This window comes from Trachurus japonicus, chromosome 6 (assembly GCF_045865225.1).
Source record: "Trachurus japonicus isolate A0001 chromosome 6, Traja_1.0".
Classification (NCBI taxonomy): Eukaryota; Metazoa; Chordata; class Actinopteri; order Carangiformes; family Carangidae; genus Trachurus; species Trachurus japonicus.
The window spans coordinates 18,448,143-18,468,099 of record NC_140912.1 but is presented as its reverse complement, the minus strand read 5'-3'; the positions used below and the strand labels follow the sequence as shown (position 1 = coordinate 18,468,099).

General features: G+C 42.9%; 1 protein-coding gene across 3 annotated transcripts in view; it reads left to right on the top strand.

Moving 5' to 3' along the window:
* Window positions 1-19,957, top strand: part of znf469 (zinc finger protein 469) — a 181,395-nt gene that overhangs the window by 121,995 nt on the left and 39,443 nt on the right. For all 3 annotated transcript variants that reach the window (XM_085779576.1, XM_085779577.1, XM_085779578.1), the window contains one exon: window positions 17,586-17,800. The gene's annotated coding sequence lies outside the window, so the exon portion shown is untranslated. The remainder of the gene's footprint in view (window positions 1-17,585; window positions 17,801-19,957) is intronic.

The following is a 19,957-nucleotide window of genomic DNA, read 5'->3' as shown; positions in this document are numbered from 1 at the left end:
TATTTCAGTCCGTGTAATGAATCTCTAATCTCTAATTGAATTGAACTGCTAAAATAAATTAATTTATATGAAAAGATAAAACCTTCATATTTTTTTGCTTTCAAAGCCAGCTTCATCTTTCATCATCTAATATGTCATCATGGATTGTCTCAAGTTTACTAACATATGTAAGGAACCTGGCCTTAGTTTTGTTTTCAATTTCCTCTCACAAGCTGGAACTCAGCTTGTCATAAATCTCGTCCGGTAATCTTCCTTTGGAGTCGTTTAATGTCCCATTTCTTTGGTTTAGAATATAGATCAGTGTTAATACTGTAGAAGAGATACCTCGTTTCATTCTGTCCTTTTATGTACTGGCTACTTCACTTGGCAAGAGATGATTTAAACAGTTGTATAACAGGTGAGTGATGGGGGGCTTGAAAGAGAGAAGCCTCTGATGTCAGGGTTTTCCTTATGTCTTCTGACCATGACCATCACTTAGTCTTCCTAATAATATGTTCATCATATTTTCAATGTTAGTTTCAGGGCCAGTTTTTGGACAAATGGATACAGCAGTTTCATTTGTAAATGACTTGCAGCCGGTGTATGAATATGATATATGTTGTGTGTTATGAAGGCATTTAGCTAATAAAGGCACTTCTGCCTTTAAGCCTGAGGCACCAAACTCTCAACAACTCTCAGCCTGCACCTCTCAGCACTTTCTCTGAGACCTTAGGAGGAACCCAGGGGTGGGGTTGGCGGACATAATAATATCCTGACAACTTTCACGACTTTTAGCTCTGTTTGAAGGCACATAACTAACCTAATGAACCAAAATTCCTGCCTGAGGCTTTGGCCAATCTGCCTCTGCTATCGGATGTGTGTTTGTTATTTTTTTTGTCTTTGTGAAAATTTGCAATTCCCACCCACCAACAGTGTGGAGAACAGAGTAAAGTGTAGAGGAGGGTACATAATGTTACCAAATGGGGACATGCATACAATTTCAAGGCCCCAGGCCAGGTGCCCAATGCCCATTGGGATCACCATGTTTCAGATCTTATGATACAGATGTGGGCCACCCTGTTGTATGATCAGCCTAGTTTGGCCCGTGACTTTTTGGCTGTGTATGTCACATGTCTTGAATGGGGCAGGTGTATCTCAGGAGACAGAGCAGGTTGATTGTCTTGAGCCCAGGCTTTCCCTGGCCACATGTTAAAGTGTTGTGGTGAAAAACATCTGCCTATCAGAGTGATCTGTTTCTGTTTGTGATGTATTAATAAGTGATCTTAATAGGGACCTAAGAACTATGTTTCTTGTTCCCCCTTGTTTGTGCACACTGAATAGCTGAGTTTCTTTAATAATATTCCCATCGCGTATAGTTTCAGTTGGACAGAATATGGGAAAAAGTTTCTTTTTGGGTCAGGTGAGGAGAGAAGTTTTCCCAGCAGTCAAGCCACATGCATACTAAGAAGAAGTACATCATGAAGGATGAGAGGAAAAACAACAACTTTCACCTTCTGGCCATCACCCAACTCTTCTTTTTGTGAAAAAGAAAGAAATCATGACCTACTGAAGAGAAAGACACCTAAAAAGGCTTGCAGTAGTGCACATAATCTTTCCCATCTTTGATAACTAATGTGAGTTACTGTAGATTTCCTTTCTCTGTGTATGAGTGAGTGCTTGTGCAAATGTGTGGGCGTGTGCATGTGTGGATTTGTGGTTACAGGGCTGCGTCTTTGTGTCTGTGCGTGTATACATGTGTTTGTCACAATAGTAAAAGTACTTAACTCCTTGTGGTTGCAACTTTGTGGTCTCGCGGACTAGATGAACTCAAACGCCTCACACCCATGCACACACACACACGCACGCATACTCACAAACCAGAACACCTCGAAGTGACTCCCCATGGCAGTGTGCCCACTGTGTCACAAAACCACACAGTTGTGCATTCCCAGACTCTGAGAGTGGGATTAGATTAGCAGAGTGGAACGCTGGCATCTGTAGACGATGGTTGTGCGTTTGTCTGATTGCATCGGTGTGTTTATTTGTGTCTGCACATAAACGTGGTCTATGGGACTCATGCCAGCTCAAGGTGTGTGGGAAGGAACACTCAGCAGTGGCTGCATTTTTATTGGATCATGTGAATGTTCTTTAGTGAGCTCTCATAGGTCAACTTTTTATGGTGGCATAAATGGCTCCGTCTGCCACATGCCCATTTTAGCTAGTGTATAATTTGATGTCTTCACACTGAATGGCTCCTTTGAGTGGCAGACGAGTCATGCATGGCTCAGTGCTACCGCTCCTGCCACAAAAGACTTTTACTTTTAATTCATCAATATAGGAACACTTCTAACTACTGGATAGTTTGCTTCATTGATGTGTTGTATAAACACATTTTTGAGTGAGTTTTTTTTATCTTTAAACTTCCACTTTTACTGCGCTGAAGCAGCTGCATGTCTCCTCTAGATGTTAAGAGACATCTCAGACATCATTGTTTGGTATCACTTAAAGGGATAGTTCAACATTTTGGCAAACTGGCCCATTGCCATAATCCCTATAGTCATAGCAGTAGGTTCGTTACCTTTAATTGTTGGTGCAAGCTTTTTTTAGAACGGCCGAGCCAAACGGCGAGCTGCTCAGAGCTACGCTACGGAGGCTAATGGGATTTCTTGGTTTCCCTCATCAAACTCGTCAAATACACAATCCAACAACTACAAAACGCTTGTTGTGACCTGCACATTCACCACACCACGAGACAGAGTTGTTTTTGAGGTGAATGCAGGACTGCTTGCTGAAAAACTGCCCCTGAAGGCAACGCGCATCAGCTGTTTTGCATGAATTTACCTTGAAAACAACTCCGTCTCGTAACATTCCATTATTATCTCATAGCGTGGTGAATAATAATAATCCATAATTTGAATGGGAAGCAAGTCCACAGGTGGTGAGTGTGTGATACTGAAAACATGGCTTTTGGGTGGGGTAGCAATCCAAGCACAGCAGGCACAAAAGCACGACAAGCTGTAAGATCTGGATATGGAGTGTTTGTACTGTATAGGCATCTGTGTATGCTTGTCTGTGTGTGTGAACCATGTGTATGAAGATGGAGAACCTCAAGGCTGCTCAAGACAGAAAATGTGTGTGTTAGGGTCATCATCTTGGCTGGTGTTGAGTGTCTATTAAAGCAGTGTTAGATGGATATAGTGGAGGCTGATGTGGGTGGTTGCGTGCGTAGTGCATGTTGAGGTTGGTGTTGATAAACCCAGTGAGCGATTGCAAGTCTCAGCTACTACTTGGCCATGAGAGCGATGAATTCAAGTTTAAAGCTTTGAAGTGACAGAGAAAGAATGGTGGCAGATACAAATGAGGGTAGGAGCAGCAGATAGGGACAGGGGTGGGTGGGTGGTGGGGTGGGGGGGGGGGTTTGAGTAAGCAGCGATGTACCGAGGGAGGAAAGAGGAGCAGGATGCCACCATCTGTTAGCCACATGCACGCCCCACAGCAGTCACATAAATCTCAGCAGTGCTCAGCAATGCAAAGCTGCATTCCGCCAAGCTAAACGTGCACTGGCTAGCTACCTCCACACAAATGTGTAGCCCATGCATCATGCAGACTGAGGTCATACATGAAACACACACACTGTAGTAAACTGGTTAAGATGAAACACAATGGTTGGAGCAGGACACTGGAATGATCTGGGGAGAAGTGTGAGAAGTGTATTGGAAACCATTTCTCCTGTGGGGAATTGTGATCGTAATGAGTTGCTGTAAATTTAATTACCAACTTGCCAGTTACACAATCATTTTAAATATGCTGCTGTCACAGTAGACCCATGAATTACAGCTCCTAACTATTGGCTAGAAATCTGTAGGAAAAACACTGCAGCTAGGCAATGGTTGATTTAAAAGTTGTTTATAAAGGCGAAGTTCTTCTGTTCTTCTGGTGTGGTCTTTTGGCCCTCCACTACACTAGGAACAGTGGATGTGCAAATACACAGGGCACACACACACACACACACACACACACACACACAGTTACAGGTCACCAGGGTTAAAGTAAAGCTCAAGCAAGGGAATGTGTGGATGACTTGGGCTTCCTTGTGCTCTACAGATGGGCTGGAGATTTGATGTGTTGGGGTGTGTGTGTGTGTGTCCACTGTAGTGAGTGGACATCTCCACATGCATTGTAGTATGCACTCCATACCATAAAACTTAAAACAATATCTGCATCGCCCAATAAAGTTTAATTGCTACCCTCAGGAGGGTACCAATAAAGTTTAATTTGGAGCACTGAGATGAACAGAATAAACCAATAGCATCTTACTGCTGACACTTAACATGTGAAACAGCAAGGGAGTAGGTATTTCTCTGCTGTTTTCCTGGAAGTGATGCAGCAGCACTCATCAACATTGTTGACTGTCAGTATTTTGCAGATGAACCCATGGAATGCAATTTTTACCTCAATATATTAGCAGTAGCTTCTTCAGCAAATATTCACAATACTTCAAATAAACTTTGAAATTTACTTGTGGTAGTGCACAAAATGCAAAGATTTCATATAAAGTTATTTTCTCTTCTCTTAAATGGTTATGAGGCATCACCATATTGAACCCCAGACCTCTGATGTGACTTGTAGTTCTGAGTTTGACCTTTAAATTTCAGCTTCAAAGAAATTCTCTTTCCGATGGCTCCATAAAACCTGCCAAGCATTGTTAAACCAGACGGTTTCCACATTATTTTGCACTCTGTCAATAACTATGAATTTAGCTTGTAATGTCTCTGAGGACACCTCATATTACAAATTATAAAGCTGTGGAAATAATGCATTTGAGGAGTGCAAGGTTATAAACCTGAAAGTAGCTCTGTGACGTATCTTCCATGTGTGGACCATGTCTCCGTCTTTCACCTTTTGTACCATCTTAAAATTGCCTAAGATCTATAGAATGTGAAGAAATGTGGTCATAAAAAAATCATATTTTCTCTCTTTGGGACACAGTCACATATTTTTGGCTTTTTTGGTCTGATTTCATGGAACTTTAGATCGATTGAAATCATTGCTGGTGAAGAAATGATATAATAACATAGCGGCCAGAGATGAGTCACCACTAATTTCACGTTCCCTTTCAAACCCGCTGTTCAATTGTACCGTTCAAGCACTGTGGGTGAACAGAGCCCAGCCAATGAGAAAACCCAGTCATGACATCACAGGCATGCAGTGTGGCAGATGGATGAGAAGGATCCAGAAAAAACATCAGAAACACAGCAGCAGAAGCAGGAGTTCAACTCTTCTTTCATTATTCGCAGCAATGATCAGCAGAATTGGTTTGAGGGTGGCATCCGGCCAGAGGTCTTGCTTACGAGGCAGGAACACAGTGGCACTCTACGGTTGCTTTAGAATAAGGAAACCGTAAAAGACAGAGCGCCAGTGCTGTACGTCCATCATCATTCCCTCATCAGCATGCCTCTTCTCAGAAGCTGCAAGAACCACAGGCGAAGTGGCTGCTTGCCTTACCCTGTGTAAATGAACTAAATGGAGGACTGTCTTCTGGAATATAATTGAAAACTGTGGGGAACTTTGCACAGGGAGTGTGGATCAGAGCTATTGTCCCAGTTACTCTTGGGAGACAGCCGATTAATCTCCAATTTTCCAAGTACATTAACAAAATGGCCAGCTGATGAAAGCTTTGGCATTCGAGGTGAGTCTTTGTCCAGCTGGCTTTGCTCCAATAATAAAGTCAGCCAGCTGCCCAGATGTCAAGTAATCCATGGGTTTAGCTTCTTCCTGCTAACTCTAATCTGGTTTACCATTATCAGGACACATATGACAAATACAGTATTTAGATGCTTCTCTCTGAATGCCTAATAGATTTACGGTGCTGTATATCACCAGGATGGACTCATTATGCAGCCAGTCACATGCACAGTCAGCAGCTGCAGAACAGGGACAGCTGTGACTTCCTGAATCCCAACTACTGATACGGTTGCCAAGCCAGGCTAATCACAGCTGGAGCAATTTCATTATGATATGATGCAGCTTACATTAAGTTCACAGACACGTTTTACGATGAGCGCTCCCACCTCCAAAATGGTTGAAAATGAAATGCGCTGGAGGTGATATGGAGCATCTTTAAACATGTACACCACAGCTGGTTGAATCTATTCCAGGTATTTTAGGATTCAGAGCGTCTGCCTAACAGCAGTAGACCACCACTGTTGTTGTCTTTACTTATTCAACATCACTCAATGATGTAAAAAGTGATGATCGCATTAGCAAGGGTGTTTAAATCTACCCATAACAAGGGGTGAAGGGAAGGGTACAAATAAAAAATAAATAAATAAAAAACTTCCACCTTACCAATAAAATTAGATCACTGGAGGAGATGACAAAAAGAAAGTTGATGAAAGAAAGACTATTGTCATACTGGTTCTGGCTATCCCATGTGTCTGCCTCACAAAGCATAAAATTTGTTCATCCTTCCTCGCTGACTTTCTTTTTCTCTCTTCTACTCCTTCCTTTCATCCTCAGCCAGACGTTTTTGGACATGTAAGATGTAAAAAAAAAAAAAATGCAGGAAGGAGGAGAAGAAGAAAGAAAGGACAGTTCTGAAGGAATATGGCTCGTATTAATCTGGAAATATTGCCTCATCTGAACTAAATTACTGGTCTGAACTCACTGTCCTCAGAGAGCAGGCAGAGTGCCACCGGCAGCCCAGATGGGCAAGGAGTGGTCGGCAGATCTGTCACCGTGACCACGGTGAGCACATGAACCCCTGGTCCGTCAAGCTCTGTAGCTGTCCTTTTATACCACGGATCAAAAGTGTTTCTTTATTATTGTTGGGCTCAGATTTTAAACTCAGGGGCAGCAGCTCTGGAGGAGAATTCAGAAGTTCTGAAACTTTTTCTTGCTCTTTCTTTGTCCCATTTCCTGCTATCTTTTAGACTCATACGCATGTGCATATAAAGACCCTCTAAACAAATATGTGATGATAATAAGAGATGATGTCTGACTGTAAAATATTAAGGAGGTCATTTTTATTTATGACTGCATTTGAGAGAAGATTTAAGGACATGGTCACACTAGTGCCTTGTTGTTGTGTGGGATCCAAGTGTGCGTTGCTGGAGGCCATGAAATCTATAGTTAGATGACGGCAGCTGGCTTATGGTCTGGCTACAGCTTGCCAAGGCTTGTTTCCGCTGGTTTCCACTGGTAAGGAGTGGAGGCAGGCACAAGTGACTGCAACATCCCTCGCTGCTACTCTGAGGAATTTAAAGGTGTGATTGCACACACTACAAGTAAACACTGGCCCATCTGCTCTCTCTTGCCCATAACCGAGCTGAACTGACACATAAAAATTTCTGTATGCTACATAGTGCGATAGGCAAGAGCCTCAGATAAGAGGGAGATATATGACTGTTACATAATACCAGTGGCCAGTGGCGATGAGTCGAGCAGAATTTGTTGCTGTGATTGCTCATAACTCCACCTGTCAGGGATGAGGGCCATTTTTTTTTCTTTTCTTTTCTTTTTTTGTGTAATTGATTCATGGCCGTGAAAATGTCACAGTCACGTTAGATGAAAGGATGAGTTGCATCGGCCTTCTGTCCTCAGATGTGGAAAACGTGCCCTGCGCCTCCAGAGATGCGGAAAGGCTTGCACGAGCGAGTCGTAGGAGAGGGGTCAACGGAGGAGGGATCAGGCTGTTTTTTATTCTTACATGAACTCCAGTTTTCACCTTTGAAAAAATTTACAAGACAGACGAAAGCTGTGATTTATCGCCGCCGATGATCATTCGTGAAAGAAATCATAAATTACTGCGCAGTTGCCCCTGACAACAGTCTCTAACAGAAACCAGCAGGAATGTTACGGTAGATATGAGCGACAACAAGCAAACAGGCTGAGGTGCCTTACGCTTCACTTGTTACCACTAAACACATATAGCATATAAAACACTGTACATGTACAGGGCAACCTGGGGCAAAACAAAATCTAAACTGAAGAATCTGCTGAAACAAGGCCACACGTCCTCTTTATTTCGACCAATAGTTACATTTTGTTGTTGGAAGCCCGTCACGCTGGATGAACGTGCTGACCGTAGAGGACCACCAGGATTTTCACACTGTTTGTTTCCTGTGTAAAACCAATAGTCAGCGTTGTTGCTTTTAACCATGACCGTTCCACAACCTTAACCATGTGTTTATTATTGTTACCATGACAATGAAGGTCCGCTATGCCTGCAGCTGGTCCACTCCTAGAGGTTGTTTTATTGTTACCATAACAACAAAGGTCGGCTATACCTGCTCTTGGTACGCCCCCATGTGAGTTGTATCTGAGGGAAAGGGCGTGTATATGTATATGAAGAAGACGTATGTGGTGGTTCAGGTTGGAGGGGCTTGTTGGGTCTAATAGTGAGGCCAATTATAAAAGTCAGTAGTATAAATAAGAAAATATAGTGTTACTATTAGTGTGAAAGGGAAGACAACAGCTCGGTAAAGAAGACATATTAAAATATACAGTTACAAATTACAGTGACTGTTTGATATGATATATGCCTCTATGGTCCAGCTGCAGAGAGCGTACAGTACATAGCAGACAGTACAGTATGTTTGGCAGCCGAATAGCTCTACATTTATTATGACAAGACAACCCCCATCTCAGCTCTCTTTTGATGGTTTCCCATGAATATGATATTTGTAGAATCTCCATATGTTTTGTATCATATGTTTGAGTGCTGAACTGTTGTAGGACAAAGTTTGGACAGGATTTGGACAGCGTGATCAAAATACAAACTCTAAAATTCAGTTTTGACCAAAAGCAGAAACAGAAACATAATCTCACTGATTCAATAGGCTATATATGTAGACAGATATAGAAATATAAACATAGGTAAAAAATTTTATATAAGGTGTAAGGAAAATAAATATGGTCTTTGGCCTATAGCAGAGTTATGTTGCTTGTATGAAGTGAAAATTGCTGCTCCTGCAAACCAGACAAGAACCTTTTCTCAGTGTCCTTAAGTGCAACACGCATGAACAGCATGATGTAGCTTCAAAAGAAGACACCTGCAGATGCCCACAGCACTATATATAGTATATACAGAAGTTCTCATGGAAGTGTTGGGTTGTGACAATCTCTCAACAATAAGTTAATTGTGCTGTGTTTCTGAACGGCTGATGTGTGTTGAACCTTTTTTTTTTTTAAGTATATTTTTTTGGCTTTTTTTGCCTTTATTGGATAGTACAAAGTAGAGATAGACAGGAGGGGCGGCCGCTTTACCCACTGCGCCACGCACCGCCCCGTGTTTCAGACTTTTTTCATCATACTGACAGTTGCTGTCATGTTCAGATCACTGGCCACAATGCCTCAGAGCAATACAAGGACGTACGTGTGAGCACTGATCCATGTTTAAATGCGATGGGTGCATTGGTCATCCCTATTGTATGACAGTAGATTTGGTTCTTCTTCAGTAGATTTGGTTCTTCTTCCTCTTTGAAACACCTCCACCCATTCTGCCCATTTGGACAAAAAGACGACTCAAGCTGCTGGTGGCGTGACACATGCCATCACGGGTTGACACATTATTAGGATTCATTTCTGCCATATTTCAGCATCGATGCAGATCAGTCTTTGAAAAGCAGCAATTTTATGAGATCTTCTCTCCAGATATTCAAATCCCAGCTACTGTACATTGACTACTTCTTTTGTTTGTATGACCCTGTGCCTAAGGTGTGTTACAGCATCAACTGACTACTTGTGACACCACAAATGTGTCACAACAATCTTGCCTAACAGGGCTAAAAGATGTTGACGTGCCCCTCCTTCGTAGGAGACAGTCTTGCCAGTGCCTCCCACGTACAGTACATGCACCTGGCTTGCATACAGCCGAACTCTGACCCCAGGAAACACATCCCCGTGTGAGAGGAAAATGTGCCTGTGAGAGGCCCACTTGTGGGCGGCAGAGTGGTTTTATACACAGACTGGCATTATCTGCATCTCCTACTCCACTCAAAGGACAGGGCCACTAAATATACGCTGTGAGGCCTTCCCAGGCTCCTCTGGGGTGGGGAGATGCGGCCGCTGCTTGGGCCGAAGGCCAATGACATGGCTGCCGACCTCCACGGAAAGTATTTTTAAGGTCAATTACAGGGTACAGTGCCTTTAGATGGCCGACTGGTGCTGAGGAGGCCTCATATTAAAGGTTTATGTGGAGAAGGACCAGAGAAGTCTGCCATAGCTCACCCCAGCTCCCATTGTTACCACACACCCACTGAGACAGTGCACTCTGAAGGATTCATCACACGTGTGGCATGTGTGACTGTGTTTGTGTGTGTGCCTCTGTGTGTGTGGGTACTGAAAGAGAGACCAACACAGAGAAAGATTAAAAAACAGAAGTCAACAGTTATTTAATCATAGACTCCTGTTATTAAGCTGATATTAACTTGTTTGGCACTTACTCCATGTGCTTTGACCAAATGTGGAAGTAACAGTGAATTTCCAGTAAAAGTTTATCAAAGATGCTTCGCACTGTTCTCTAAATTCTTGTGAATCCTGTGAATGTCGTGGTCAACACATCTAGCATCATTAAGCAGATACTGTGCATAACCAGTTTATAAATGACATCCTGTGGAAAAACATGCAGCATGAGTCTGTAATTAGATGAGTCACCAAACTTTGCTCTACTCTTTGTACTGTAGAACTTATAATTGATTGCATGTTCATTAAGCATATGAAAGAGTTCGAAAGGTTTACTGAAGATTATTGCTATCGTGATTTCAGGGGTAGAGAGTCAGGTCTGAATTCAGTTGCAAAACCATTAGAAAGTTTAGAGCCATTATAATGTCTTAAAGCCGAGGTAACATTAATCTTAGTTAAATCAAATGGGCATTTATCTGAGTTGTAATTGTCATTTTAGATTAAAATCTTTGTATTATTATCCAACACAGCAAACAATGCCCAGAAAAACAGAGAGATAAAAACATAGGCATTAAAAACACTGTGAATTTGGAAGTTGCCCATTTGAACTGAACACCTTATGTGAAGTTTCATTTTTGCTTGAACTGATCTTTAAAATGCACCTTTATGTCGGAGTTATACTTTAAAGGGATCTCTTGAGGCCGGATGAATGATAACACAGATTGGTCCCTGTTTTCCATGCACACATGAGTATTGTTTTAAGACAGCCTTAACATTTTTGAACCTGTACTTGAGTAGCATTGCATTAATCATGGTGGTGATTTAAATTGAATGGCTGTAAAATTACTTTTCAGTAGCCAGACTGGCTTCATAATGTTGGACACAGTCTTTGCATAGAGACACAGACAGATAACAAACACAGAATAACAAACCTACTTTGTTGCTCATTAGAGGGTTTATCTTAATCCTCTGCTTCCACACGCACACACACGCACTCACACAAGCCCCATTCTCTCCTCATGGGCCACACACGCAGACCCACACAGCTGACCAAAACTCAATATAAATGAACATCCAGCAAGATGATTTTGGTCCTTTTCATGATTCATTCCAACACGAACTCTAGCCGGCCATAAATACAGGCCTGTCAAATGTGCTCTACCCCACAGAGTGAGGAGTGGTGGACGGTACAGTAGACACCATTCACCTCTCTGTGTGTTTGGGGGGTGGGGGAGGTGGTGGGTTGGTGGGGGGTGGGCACAGGGAAGGTTGGAGTTGGTGGCTTTGGTCTTCATGAAGAGTTAAGTGTTGATGGGACAAAAGTGAGAGGAAAGATTGAAAGGCCTGTTTGTGCAGATGAGAGCCAGGCATCTGTGTGTTTGCTTTGCTGTGGCTCTGCTACAGTTCAATAGCAGCTCTATCCACCACCCTTCTCTCTTTCAACCCAGACCCGGATTTATAGAACAAAATAAAGTCACCGGAAAATGGAACCCAAAGAGGAAACATAGATATGTGTTTTAGTATTTAGCTGCATCACTTTATCACTGTGTTCCAGACATAAATGACATTTTGACTCGGTTACCCTTCAATTAACTAGAGTTTAGCCTGAGACATCAGTCTAGCTTGGCGTAGCATTGTGATTATCTTGTTTTCGCTGCGTAAACATGATTAGCAAATTTCCTTCCCTGCTTTCCCAAGATAAAACCATTTTTTTTCTATGCTGAGTAAATGAAGAAATTCTTGACAGGATGAATCAATCATTGTATAGCTATTTATTTAGTATATGCAGCTACACACTTTCACTGGATTCACCAAGTTCATTCAAGATATACCAAGGTATGTATTTTGTCTTTGTGAAAGATAAATGTAAGAGGAACCCAATGCTTTAAAGCAACAACTCCAGAGGTTGCATGGGTGATTTACTGTATAGTCATGGCCACCATTCAGTGCCAGCACAGAATTCCCTTTCTATTCCCTCTATGTAGCTAAGCAGGCAGTAAGGGTGGGGTGATGAACAAGTAAAAGGTCCATTCAACTTTAAGGTATGAAACTGGAATTTATTACCCATAACAGTGATCCTGTCCGTATGCATCCATGCAATCTGTTCATTCACTTGCCCCAACACTGACTTTGTTGAGGCTATCAACCTAAATGTGCATATACTGCTGCTCACATATTACAATTAATACAGAAGACAAGTTCACCTACTCTATTGGTATCACAGTTACATCCGTTACACTATCAAAGTAAATCAGAAAAGGCCTCCACCCTTCAAGAACTTGTACTTGTTACTCTTCGGGCTGAATTTTGCTGCATCCTTAGTTGACAATGTGCTTTTCTTCTTCTTAAAAAGCACAATACTGTCTCCTCCAAGATCATGAAACAGTTGATAAGGACCTTTCCCCATTCTTCATCCCTTCTTCCTTTACCTCTAACCCCCTCCTGGCCCAAACCCCCAGCCCTTGTCTTCCTGGGAACATCATCACTCTTGGTCCTCATGGCGAGGCGAGTACACATCGCTATGCTGCTAAGTCTACACCGGCTGGGGTGCCCCGTGTTTGCCCTGGGGGAGAGCATGTGTTCGTGGCCGATGGGCTCTCTGGGTCAGAAATGGCACACCAGGGTGTGATGGGCTCTGCCCGTCGCTGGTCATGGCCATTGTAGGTGTGAAATTCCCAGAGCTGAGGCCGGCCACTCAGCCCAGCAGCGCCACAGCCCAAAAGCTGCTCAGACAGAGGGAGGGAATGAATGAATTTGTTAGACCTTTTGGTCTGCCACCATTACCTGTGTCTGATTTGAAACCCACAGTCTCACTTTTCTGTGAGGCTTTCTCATTGCACAAACACAGTGCACTCATAGAAATAGTCCTTGTGTTTGTAAAATCTTGCATATCCCTGTTGGGAATTCTTAATATAATAATTTTATTGGACATTTCAGGTGTATAGTAGTCAGTGAGTCATGGAATAATGTCTCAATATGTAGTCTGTGCCCACACTCACTGGCCTTAATTGACAGTTACTGTAGAGTTGGTGTTGGTGGCGATGGGAAGGCCTTTCATTGGGGCTCTGGGTGTGTCACCAACATAACCTGGAATGACCCTGGTACTGTACATGCTCTCAGCAATTGTGGCAACATTAAGTTGCAGATATCGTTCTACATCTTTAAACGGGCTCTGGCGTCATACTTAACGTATAAGCAAGATGCATTAAAGCTGATGTGATAATAATCGTGAAAAAGGCGGACCTGAGGCATTCATCATTTCTTTAGCAACTTTTTTGTCAAGACTTGTTCAAGAGGCAGTCCCTGTTAACACACATTAATGAACTTGTGTGCACCAACCACTGTGGCACATGGCCAGTGTTTGACACTTTACTCCACTGACTTCCTGCTATGGCTTAATGTGATTTGTCCTTTTTGCTTTGGAGTTCACATCTAGTTCTTCAGTATTGTCTCTGTGATTTTTTTTTTTTTAAAGAAAAACAAAAGCTACTGTATAGTGTTTGAGCTTTAGCAAGCCATTCCCATGTCTATATTTAGCTTTAGAGATATTAAATAATAACTGTACAGTAGGTCAATAAATGTCTGCCTGTACATTGCCTCAAAAAGGTCACAGTTTAATTTGTTTTTTGACTGTGGTGTTGCTCCCTTAGGGGAGGTTTGAATGCTCCAAGGTCATTAAAACACTTTATATGGTTAGCATTGGTGTTTTATATGACTTTTTTTCTGCACCAGAGAGAGAGCCCATTTAGACAAGTTAGAGAACTGGCAGAGTGAGAATATGGGTTTAAAGGTAAAGTATAAAAACATGTTTTTTTATGCCTTATATGAACTAAAAATACTTGTTTAGACTGGTATAATACAGGCCATTGGTGTCCTGATGTGCACATGCCATAGGGCTAGGTTTAAACAATCTCCATATTCATCCTGGAAATGTTGAGAAGTCCTACTCGCGTCCCTTCACTTTGATACATCTCACAAAGGTTTTCTGTGTTAAGAACACAAAGTCCCCCTCTTTCCATCTGCCTCAACTCTGCTTTCAATTCAGGTTGTTAAGAGTGAAATTTCAATTTCACAACAACACATGATTGAATCCTGAAGTCTAATATGATTCCAGCCATCAACCAAAGACACATTGTTTCTAACGCACTACAGTACAAAAACTTTGAAATCCCATTGTGTGTCCTCGTTCCGTTTAGTTTGCTTGCATTTTTGTGTGATCTCACCACAAACAATTGTTGTATTTATTGGTGTTAAGGAGTTTCAGTCTGTACCAACAAGTAGTACTCCCTCTGGCCCATCCCAGGCTGGTGCTCTGCCAAATGTGTGTGATGCCTGACAGTCAGATCTTTTCCTGTGGCTTTTGAAATCCAGTCAGAGAGGCAGCTTGTTTTTGGCTCTTCTGTTGCGTGAAGTTCCTGTGAGATGATGGTGTTGTGCTTCCTGCAGCCTGCTCTGTGTAAAGGGTGTGTTTAAAACAAGGGTGTTTAGCTACTGACCCACATCTTCCCTTACTTGGTTATTTAATGCCATCCTTGTTTTAATCAGCAAGCCACAAGCATACACCTGCATGCAAAGAAGACATTTGCCATTTCATAAGAAGACATTTTGTGATCCGTCATTCAAATCTCTTGCACTTTGGGTCTTTGGCCTGAGTTTAGTTTACAGTAACAGGATTCAACAGAAGTGATAACATCTGTTACTTTAAACCTTGCTAATGAGTGTTGTACGCTACGTGTGATTTACTGGGTTAATGATTAAAATTGTGTGGGAGGAATTTAAACTCTTGAAAAATAATCACATTACTAAATAGCCTTAAACTCAGTCGTGCTGTCATGACCCTCAAAGTCATATCCTACCAAATACAGAATGATTGTGAGGAGTGAAAATGGTGTATGAAAGAATTGGTGCCAAACTATGCCTCATACCTGTTTTAAATGCACTGCATGTACAGTACAGCTCAACTCAGCCCCTAGTGGTTGAATATAATATGGTGTCTTTTTTGTAAACTCTGCCTCAACCCTAAATCCCAGTTTTTGATCCTGAGGTGCAATCATACCTTCTTTTTTTGCAGGAAAGTGTGACTGACAGCCTGTCATTACTGTTTAAATTTTCCTCATTATGTGGCCACTCTGCGCTATTTTTGTCTATTTACTATCGTTATGGTAATGACAATTTTGATTACACAGTAGACAGTAAACAAACAACAGCTTTCAGATGTTGGATTAGTCTTTTCTCTGTCACCAAAGCCTCAGATTAAAGGCATAAAACACCACAGAGGGGCTGTCCATGTCTCTGGTTTTGGAGGATTAGTGTTTCTTAGCAATAAAGTGCAATGAAATGAGCTTCTCTCTCCTTCTCGCTCTGTCATCCCTCCACCAACCCAGGCCTAGACTTTCATAACCCTCAAGACAGTTCTTAGCCTTAAGTACCGTTTTGCGGACCAATGTAAATTTGAAACCATTTTGTCGCTGAGCGGGTCCCCGTAGGTGTTAATGCCACCATGGGACATAGCCAGAGATCTGTATAAATCTGTATAATCCCTGCTTATCTCTTCATGTGCTGCCAAAAATGTGTTCTTTTTTTACTTTGTGGTGCTTGTGATCCTTTTGTGAACTTTTGAATTGTTCTTTGTCCCTTAATCCGCTACTTTTTCGTGTTGTTTTGTAATGGTGTCGCACTTCTCTCCGCTGTTCAACCACTGAAGAAAGTACTAGTACTTAACTTTTTTGTGAAAGTACTTTTAATACTGACACCATATGCAGGGGATGATGGGAGAGATTAGCCTACAGCATTTAGCAGCAAATTAATTCTTAATGTTTTTTGGGTAATCACTATTTTGAACTTAAATTTTCGCTTCACACCAAGAACCTGCAGTAAAGTTTGACCTCCAGTGAACTCATGAAGTGTAAGTTGTTTGGATAGTATGTCTATTTTTTTCTGAGGCTGAATGAATCCCTCCTTGCCAACAAATCTATGTTAATTACAAGTATGTTTAAAAAGTTAAACTTTTTTATTTTTACTCCTTTTTTCTTGTTCTTTGCGCTCCTCTCTTTCTCTACCGTGGCCCGGTTTAAACTGGCAGACTTGGTAGAGCTAGGTTTGTGTGTGGTGGAGCTCGCCTGGGTTGAGTGTACCAGCCCCACATAATTACAGACAGTAAACAGCCAGTGCTTTTAGGCCTGTTTTCCCCATCTGATGGGGAGAGTGTTCAGTTTGGCATAAGAAGAAAGGGCAACGAGAATGAGAAGGAGTGTGGATGGACAAAAAGTCTCATCCCTATCCTGGGTGTTGACAATGGAGGCAGTTTTCTAAGAGTTACAGACAGGTTTATAGAAAAAAACACAGACACAGACTTTATCCCCACCCCCTAGGATCCAACACACACAGACACACAGACGTACTCATTCCTCCTTATGAGAAACACTCTTTTGATGTGAATTTCTTACAGTAAACTTTCAGAAACACCTGGTCAAATATGTATCTTTTCCTTTTCCTTTTCCCTGTAAAACTGTCAAATTGATCACCCATCTTCCCCTCTATGTCTCTCTCCAAGTGTGTCTGTGTTTTTCTTTCCGTCTGCCTGCCAGTCTGTGCCCCCCCCACCCCCCTCCAGTGAATCCCTGCTGCCTCACACTCTTCACTTGATCCAAATTTAATAATTTAATTCTCTTCCTTCTGTTTTCCTTCTTCGTATTACTTTGCACTCACACTCTCCACCACACATACAGCTCCTCATTGTATTCCCAGTGTAGTTTTATTGTAGTTTTCTCTCACTGGCAAAACTGTTAAGCTCAAACAATTGTGAGGCAGTGTGCTCGCAAAGAAAAAATTCAAAACAAACAAATAACAGTTTGTGGAATCAAGCCATCTGCTATATGCCAGGTCTCTGTCTCTCCATCTCCTTTACTCATGTCTCTCTGTCCCTCTCTCTCTCTTTCTCTCTCTCTCTCTCTCCCTCTCTCTCTCTCTCAGTGCACTGCACAGCGCTGGCAGGCGGTGGGATGGGAGGTTTTCTTTGGCAGTCTGCTCCCCCTCTCTTGGCTGGGACAGGCCCTGGAGCGTGCTACTGGCTGGGAGTGTGGAAGGGAAGCGGGGAGGTAGTGAAGGAGGAGGGAGGGAGAGAGGGCTTGGGAGGAGGGAGACTGGAGGGGTGGAGGCGTGGTCTTGCAGCTGCTAATGAAGTCTTCTCTTTTCATCCTCAGAAGGCAGAGTGTGAGCGGACGGGCCCGGGATCTGCGTGGCTCCACTGCTTTCTCTGCCTGTAAAGTGTGCCGAGCGCCGCTCCGCTCCGCTCTGCTCTGCCTGTGTGTCAGCGCCCGCCTCCCACAGCTGAGAGATACAAAGAGACCAAGACTGAGGGACACTGCTACAGTCATGAGGCTTTCCCCTGTATTGACTCCACAGCATTACTCTTGAGGTAAGACTTCAGACAGTCTGCTCCTTGTGTGCTGGTGTGCTGCCTCTGCCTGTCTCTCTCTCTGCTTCCCTTAACTGTCTGTCTGTCTCTGTTGATTGTTGTGGTGGTGGTGGTGGTGGGGGGGGGGGGGGTGTAAAGGGGTTGTCCATTTTAGGTCCCTCCCACTTTTGTGCGTGCGTGCGTGCGTGTGTGTGTGTGCGTAAACAGTATAGGTAGCTAGACGTTGACTTGTGCGTGTGTGAGCATGCACACATGGGTATACTGTATGACTGTGTCTGTATCTACGTTGCCTCCACTGTTTATATATGAGCACAGACTGAGTCAGCATTAAGTGAAAGGTTTATGTTAATGGTGATAGATGGCTCCTAATGGTCAGGCAAGGAAGAGGGTCAGACTGGGCTCTGGAAAAAGGATGATGGGACATTAGTTATGGCATGGGAAGTCTGGTGATAGTTCACTGGAGGTGAATATTCCTTGATAGTTCTGTTTTTCCAGAAAAGCTTTATGTCAGGTAAATTTAATATTACTGACTTTGACTTTTATCGTTGGCTTAGTCTAGTGATGCTTTACTATGCAGCCAGACAGTGATACCACTCGCTTATTTCTAATGGCCTGTCAAATCCTATCCAGGGCAACACTATCTACTTTTGAGTGTGTGTGGACACATGTGGAGATGTTTATTTGCCCCGTTGATTGCTGTTTAAAGCAGATGGATGCAACTGGCTACTGGGGCTCATCTCTGTAAATATAAAGGACAGGAGACAGTCTGTACTCATCTGCAGCCCAGTGACACCAGGCTTTGAAGTGATTTCAGTGGATCTGTCCTCCTCCCCGCTGGGCAATTCAGATCCGGCCTGCGACTCACTCACTTTCATCCACATTCCCTTGGAAATCCATCCATCTGTATTCCTTCACTCACCTCCTTCCTGCTTCCATTCACCCCATGAGTTCTTGCACCCTGTTACCCCTGGGTGAGGCCATCACCTCCTATCAACACCTACTGTTTTCTCATAGTGCTCCTACAGTTTTACTCTCCATCCCCACTAGTCTGACATGCTCCTAGCGAACGGGTCTTTCCGATACCTCTCCCGGAAAAAAAACTAAGCGACTTTCCATTAGTTTCTGCTGGGCCATGAGAATTATGGTTTCCCAAATGAATAGTGTACAGGAGCCTGGCTTAATTGAAAAAACACAAGTGTGGTCTGCCATGAAGGAGACGGTCCTTGTGTCACAGTTGAACTGTGTGAATGTACTTTCCAGAGCTGGCGAGGGGGAGAGAGAGAGAGAGAGAGAGAGAGGGAGGAGAGAGGAAAATACAACAAAAAAAGCACGAGATAAGCCGAGGCAAATAAAGTTCTGAAATGAAAGCGTGGAAAATCAAAAGGACTGATTGATTAAAAACATTTGTGAATGAAAGTGAATGAATTATCAGAGGACTCTGAAAATTATGTAGGAATTCTTCTGAGGCAATCCGGAGGAGTAAACTTCCAGTTTGGCCTTGTCTGGTCTGTCAATCAGGACAGTTTGTGTGAAAGGTTATTTTAGTGGGATATAATGGCAGAAGGGGGCCATCATGAGACTGTTTGCTGGTCATTAAACTCTAAAAGGGCAACAACACAACCCACAGTAAAACCTGTTTGATTGCAGTCAGCCCAACGAGCAGCATCACTCTCATGGTTTTCCCAACAGGGAGTCATCATAACATTTAACCCCACTGGCGAAGGCTGCTCAGCTGTGAGAGAGCGTGTATTGTATTCAGACCTCCAGTGAGTCTCTTTGTTTGTTCTGTGTTGCGGCGTTTCCCATGCGAACAATAGCTGACATATCCTATCAATATCTGTCTCATTATATTTTATTGTGTCTGCTGCCTGCCGTTCATCTGCTCCACTTCGTTTTTCTCCAGTCCTCTTTGCTGTGTTTGTGTGGCACCCCCATATGGTGATGATTGAGACTCTGTCATTGGCTCAGATGGCACATTTGTCACACACATGTTTGCCAGCAGCTTCTGTTGCTAGGGCTTGTGGGGCTGCAGGGGAAAGCATCCCTTGTTGACTTCCTCGCTGGGTGGTTCATTTGTTTATCGGGGCACTGTGACCTTTGACCCTGCTACCACCTCCTGCTTCTCACACTGCCCATTAATGTAACTCTAGACTCCCT